This window comes from Arachis stenosperma, chromosome 5, assembly GCF_014773155.1.
Source record: "Arachis stenosperma cultivar V10309 chromosome 5, arast.V10309.gnm1.PFL2, whole genome shotgun sequence".
NCBI lineage: Eukaryota > Viridiplantae > Streptophyta > Magnoliopsida > Fabales > Fabaceae > Arachis > Arachis stenosperma.
Genome location: NC_080381.1, coordinates 38,689,465 through 38,696,824, shown reverse-complemented (window position 1 = coordinate 38,696,824; position 7,360 = coordinate 38,689,465).

Genomic DNA, 7,360 nt, shown 5'->3' with positions numbered 1-7,360 from the left:
AGAATAAAAATAATATTTTTAATAATAAAAAAATATTTTTTCTTGCATATAGAAAAAATATTGTTAATAATTATTTTAATATTGTTAACACTATATGAAATTAGACAGCCAGACACATTTTTAATTCTTTAACTCTATTCATAAATAAAAGATCAATAAAAAACTATACATATAAACTAAATAATTTTTTCCATACCAGTGTTTTGCCATCTAAAATTAAACAGATAAAAAATTCTATAAACTATAAATAAGATATAAATATTTTAATTTTATGACTATTCTATTATTGAAAAATTAAAGAACTACTTAGAAATTGAAACATATAGTAATAGATATCTGAAACTATTTTTTGTTGGATAGATTGTTAAATTTGTTGACCTCCCATGGTTATTTTCATAAGTGATATAAAAAATACCCAGAGGTACTCTAATGAATTAAAAAGAAATGAGCTAAATACAACGGATATAAAAAAAACACTCAAATAAAAAAGATTGCTAAAGTGGTTTTATTGGTAAAAAAATTTAGAGCCCATATGAATGCAGAGTTGATTTTGTTTTATTTAATTAGTAACCTATATATAATTATAACTAATTAAAAATAACTAATACGTTGACTTTATTATAATAGTATGGTAGATTTCGGTGGAATTTATAAGTTGATTGTTTCGTTGTTTAAAAGAAAAATTAATAAAAAGTTTTAAATGATACATAAATCCATGTCAGAATTGCTTGATGTATGTTTTACAACAAAAAACTGCAAAGTAACAAATAACATTTCACTTAGAAGTCAAATCCATTTAGTGGAAATTAAACTACATTACATCACAAATGTTGAAACATGGGTTAAATATAAGCATGAAAAGATATTACATAATTATAAATGGCATGATTAACATAAGGGCAGTAAAACTACATAAGACAAATCTTTTAACATAAGATAAAACTATGTTCTACAACTTCATGATTTTTACATGCAAGGTGGACTCATCATCAAGAGATAACCACCATTATATTAGTTTGCCAAGTTAAGCCCATAACACATTTTTATACAGAGAATTTCAATTAAGTGCCATCTCTAAAACTTTGCTCATTACAAAATGTTTTCAACCCGTAGTCAAGAACAACCGTTTTTCTTGTCTTTATTCCATTTTATTCCCATTAGATAAGAGCAACTATCCTCTAAAACAACATTTAATTACAGTGTTGTTCCTGTTTGGAAATGCATTTTGTGTAAATCTCAAAGTAATAATCTGCATAATTGAATATTTTGAACAAAAATAATATAAGAAAGAATACAAAGTTTAATACACTAATTAATAAAAAAATGCATATAACAAAAAAAAAACTAAAATTTAAAAAACTCACCAAAGCATTACTATCGATTATTTTAGACGTCAACGTTTTCATGCAAGTGAATACATTTGTATTGAAAGTAGAGAGATTTGGGAAAGTTGGAAATTCAGTCTTAGATGGCTGAATAGTATCAAGTTTATGGCAAAATGATGTAGTTACAAATCGAAATCCATCTTTAAAATTTCTAACGCCATGGTTATGGTAATTTGGCATAATGGAATAAGCTCAAAGAAAATTTCCAATTATTGGATGGTTAGTAATAGTAGATAAGGGCATTAAACCTGGGTTATTAATTTCTGAAGTTGTAGCAAAATCATCGTGAGTTATAACTGATAAATGATTATTAGCCACATCATTATAGAAAATGACATTTGAATCACTCTGTCTATAAACAGTTGCAACATCAAAACTTTGATTAGAAGAAAGGACTTTAGGCAAAGTTGCAATTGGATATTAAAGGATCTCTTGAGAAATGCAACAGTGATCAATTGACATATTAATTTGTGTCCCTATCAAAGAAATTGCTACTGGAAATGATATGGGTACAGGTTTAATAGTCTGTAGCAAATGGATTGATTGAGTAGGATTATTGTAATTTAGAAAAAACTTGGATGAAGGGTAGGGTAGCTAATTTTTGCATGGTTCTGAAAATGGAACTGGACCAACCAGTCGAACCGGTCAAATCAGAAACTGGCAATAAAAATAGTCCGGTCCTATGAGTAAAATCACTTAGTTGAAAACCGTCCAAAAATCGTTGAACCGGCCAAGAACCGGATCGAAAATCGGCCGGGTCTTTCTAAACGACATCATTTTTCATATTTAAAAAAAAACACAACGCCCCCTTCCCCCCAACCCTCCCTCCTTCTTCAAAGTTCAAAAAGACAAAAACCCAAAACCAAAACCCTAGCTTCTTCAATGGTTCCAATACCGTCGTCCGTGGTTGTCGGCACCTCCACGACTTCCCTCTTTGCCATGGTTCTGAGACCAAACCCTCTATTCTAGCTCTGCTCGGCGTCCATCCTCCCGCAACTTCTCTATTTGAGTTGCTCGTCGTTGTGTCACCGCTCGCTGTCTCGTCATCGTCCTGCTCTCCGTCGCGCTCTACCGCTGTTGAAGGTTAGTGACAGTGCTTACATGGTTTTTCCTTTTATGCTCTATTTTGATTACAAGGATTTTTTGTTGAAATTATTGATGAAAATAGCTTTGTTATGATTTCTGATTTCTAATTCCTTATTTCAATATCATTGTTGATGAAAATTGCTTTGTTATAATTCCTGATTTCTTATTTAAATATTATTGTTGAAATTATTGATGAAAATGGCTTTGTTATGCTGTTGCTGTTGTTTCTAAATTCCAATTTCCCAAACACATGCCATTTATATTCCTTTCTTTTGTTAAAAGCCCCCTTGAAGTTCATCGTTTTATCGGATTAGAGTTTTTGAAGTTTTTAATTTGGGTAATTTCCTTCTAGAACTTTAGGAAACTAATGAGCTTAAAGGTGTTCTGGAAAGGAAAATCTTGAAGGTTAAGGTACAACCTCCCTTTTAAGTGTTTCATGAGAGAAAGCTTGAGTGTTCAGGCACTACAAGAAAAAACGTATTTTTCGACACCAAAAATCGACGGCTATTTCTGCCGTCTATAATTTTTGATGGCCTGTTGTCGATATTACTAAAAAAATAATTAAAAATAAAAATATTAAAATCGACAGCCTAGTCGTCGATATTTTTATAATGCATTAATTTATTTCTCTATTATTGTCATGTTACAGGCGAATTAGACGTCAAAAATAAAATCAACGAATGTGACGTCTATTTTATTATTTTAAATATTGACACCTTTGCCGTTGATAAATTTGAATGGTCTAGATTACTTTCTAAAATGGAATGAACGATGTAAATTTAATCTATATAATAGACGCTATATGTAACACCCTACCATACAGAGTCTTATGCTTAAGTCATAATTCAGAGATGGCAAGGTATTACGACCTCTAAAATAAAAAATTTAGTACACATAGTAGTATGAATGATTGTTTATAACTAGGAGCCTTTATAGAAAAAGGGGTAAACAAAAAAATCGCAACTCAAAAGCGCAACACTCACGATCGATAACGTAACGGACAAAGATAACCAACACGTGATTATATATATACAAAGGAGTGTCAAAAACAGGAATATCAAGACTCAAGATCCGGCCGCGAGGATAACCGGTCCGAGCATAACAATATATACATATGATAAAAAAAATAAGGAAAACCCCGAGGAAACCCAAAGGGACACCAAAACATAAAACCTATTCCCCAAAATCTCCCATAAGAGGAGTCATCACAGTTTGTATTATTTAATGGAGATAAAAGTATCTAAGCAAAACATATAAACCAAAAACGTAGTCCCCAAGAACAAAGGATCTTCGCAATAATAGAAGTCTCCAGCATGCCTCAGCGGGACACCTCACGCCCTGCATCTGAAAAACCACAAAATCCGCATGGGTGAGAACCAGAGGTTCCCAGCATGGTAACAGCTTCCACATATATAATACATAACAATAGAGGAAAGCCAAAGGCAATCCTAGAACTTCCTCCAGATAATATCAAAGCTTATAAACAAGCTAAACCATATAAGGGCATCTGACTAAAGATTCTTCAGTCTAACTAATACTTCCCTTCCCAATTCCTTCAAACCTCCCAACCACCAACAGGAGTATAATGTAGCAAACACAGTTATATCAACAAAGAATATACAAATAGGAGCAATTAAGACATTTAGACAATTAGCAAGTAATATGCAGTCAAATAGGCAATCTCAAACAATTCACATAGTATGCATATGATGAATGCCTGTCCCTAGTGGCCGATGATATCATCTTGTCGGTTATAGAGCCAACCCGACAAGTCCTGGTCGCTAACCATTGGACTGTCCCTCTGTCGCGCATCCCCAACTCGAGTTATACTCGTTATAAACTTGATCATAAACATGATCCATATCCATCACCCTCACTGGTGAATATTTCGGGGGCGAGCTCATCCGGGTCTTTCACAGTGCCCGGCCACACTTACGACATAGGGTCAACAGAGTATCAAGTCTCAACCTGGAGCACGTGGTGGCTAGCCACTGCTACTACCCAGGGAAACTCGTATCTCTGATAGTGGAAGTGCAATTCACAATCATCAATAATTCAGCATCAACATGCATGAATTCTCATCCATGGATCAACATCCATATCAGCCATTCCGGCTCACGGTTCAATCCAGAACCAGCCAATATTCATAATCATACACAGCCATTCCGGCTCACGGTTAAATCCATAACCAGCCAATATTCATAGCATACACAGCTATTCCGGCTCATGGTTCAATCCAGAACCAGCCAATTTTCAAATAATCACGGCCCTTCGGCCAATGGCATAACAAGCACTTCCACCACCATCCTCCGCATCTCACATAATCATCTTGATCCTCATTGATCATTCATTTTTCCCTTGCTTCACTCGCAAGTTACCTCATTCACTAGCCCCTTTTTAATAGCTAGGCATGCCATAATGATTTAAGACATAAATGGTGAGATCGGAGGCTTAGAAGTATGAGATTTGGCTTTTAAAACTCAAAAATCAACTTTGGGATGAAAACAGGGCCGCGCGTACGCGCACCCCACGCGCACGCGTGGATGGCCTCAAAACTAATCAATGCGCTAGCATCATGCACGCTAACGCGTGGATTCCAAACTTGCCCATCGATGCGCACGCGTCAACCACGCGTACGCGCGGGTGTTCTCGTGCCCCAGGCACAACACCGGCACAGTTCTGGCATAACTCTCTGGAAAATGGCTGGGCATTGGGTGCAGCACAATCGGCGCGCCCGCGCACATCACGCACACGCGTGGATGGCGCTTTCTGGAAGATCGGCGCGTACGCGCCAGGTGCGCCCACGCGCAAGGGGTCATTCTGCTAAAAATTTTCTAAGTTAAAAGCTGCAGAATTCACAAATTTAAACCCCAATCTTCCAACGGACATAACTTCCTCATTTTAAATCGTTTTTCACCCGTTCCTCGAACGACATTGACATCCCGGATCCAATTTCATTTCTAAACAGATTTGGTACAAAACAGAGATCCGTAGTCCAAGTTATGTCCCATCAAAGTATGCCCAAAAACCATATTTTCATACAAAACCACAATATGCCATTTTCAAAACAAGCCATTTTCAACTCTTTTCAAAATCAACCAAAACATGCCATTTTCATCCCTTTTTTTGAAATCAATCAAAATGTATCAAATTCAACATCAAGCCTCCTCAACTCACACATGGACACATTACCACAATTTACCAAAATCACTATCTCATCATTTTACCCCACTTCACCCAAGTGGCTCAAACTCAAACACATTGACATATCATATACTATTCCTCATGCCAATTCTCAACAACACCAATTCCAATAAATCATTATTGTACACAATCAACATCATACTCACCATCAACATGGTTCAACCCACAATTCAACCATAACCAATCATCAAACATATATCACAACATGCATATTTCTCATACATCATACCACCAAGGCATCAATAATCATCATCACATATATGACCACATCATATATCTCAATCATTCAACAACATCAGCAATTCAATGCCTATCTTAGGGCCTCTAGCCTAAGTAATTCCTACCACATTACATATTAGATACGGGAAACCGAAACCATACCTTAGCCGATTTTCCCAAGCTCCACCGGAGCACTTCCAAACCACTTATCCACAAGCTCTCAAGGCCTCAACACCTCCAAGAACAGATTTTTCACCACCAAACCCTTTCCAAGCTTTTCAAAGTCACCAATCAAGCTCCAATATACACATATACACAACCTAAGCCACAACCATCATACCCATACACAACATCTCAATACCCAAACATCATAGAACAACAAATCACACTAGAGTTGAGAATCTTACCACACCCAAGGTCCAAGGAGACAAGATTAACCTTCTCCTTCAAGAGAGTTGGGTCCTATAACATCAAAGAGCCCAAAATCTCAACATTTTACCCATGAAACTCGAAAATAAGGGCTGGAATTTCGAACAAAAACACGTGGCTTACCTCAAAATTAATTGTATGGGTTTTGTAGAGCTCTCCGCGGTGAACGCGTGGCCACAAACGGAGCGGCAATCGGAGCTCTAGATCAAAAGTTATGGTGGTTTGAAGATCAAGTGAGAAAAAGAAGTTGAGAGAGTGTTCTTCCTCCCCTCTCTTCAATTTCAGCGTGTTTGAGTGTGTTGTGAGGAGAGAGAGTGCTGAAAACTAGGGTTTTGGTTAAGTTATGTTGGGCTAAGGGCCCACTTTGGGTCCGGTTGGCCCGGTTTGGCCCGTTCGGTCCAATCTTGGTCCGAATTCTATAAAATTGGTACCAAAATTCTCGTCTCAGTCTCCTCTATCACATTTAGCCATAAAAATCACATTTTAGGCTTTCTAGAATAAATTCTCATTTATGGGTTAATTAGCCATTAATTAACCGGGTTTTACATTCTACCCACCTAATTGGGAATTTTGCCCACAAAATTCAAATGCAATTACCTGAGAATAAATGCGGATAATCCGTTCGCATCTCGGACTCAAGTTCCCAAGTGTGTTCCTCAACGCCGCCTCGACTCCATGCCACTTTGACTAGTGAAACATCTTTTCCACGCAACCGTTTAATACTAGTATCATCAATTCTGACTGGAGCCACTGGAAGCGTCAAATCTTCCCTTAACTGAACCGATTCAGGTTCTAACACATGGCTAGCATCAGGAGTGTACTTCCGAAGCTGCGACACGTGAAACACGTCGTGCAGATTCGAAAGATGAGGTGGTAGAGCCATCCGATACGCCACCGGTCCAATCCTCTCCAGGATTTGAAATGGACCAATGTATCGAGGATTCAACTTCTTTGCCTTAATTGCCCTACCTACTCCCGTAGTCGGAGTAACCTTAAGAAAAACATGGTCCCCTTCCTCAAATTCTAAGGGCTTTCGC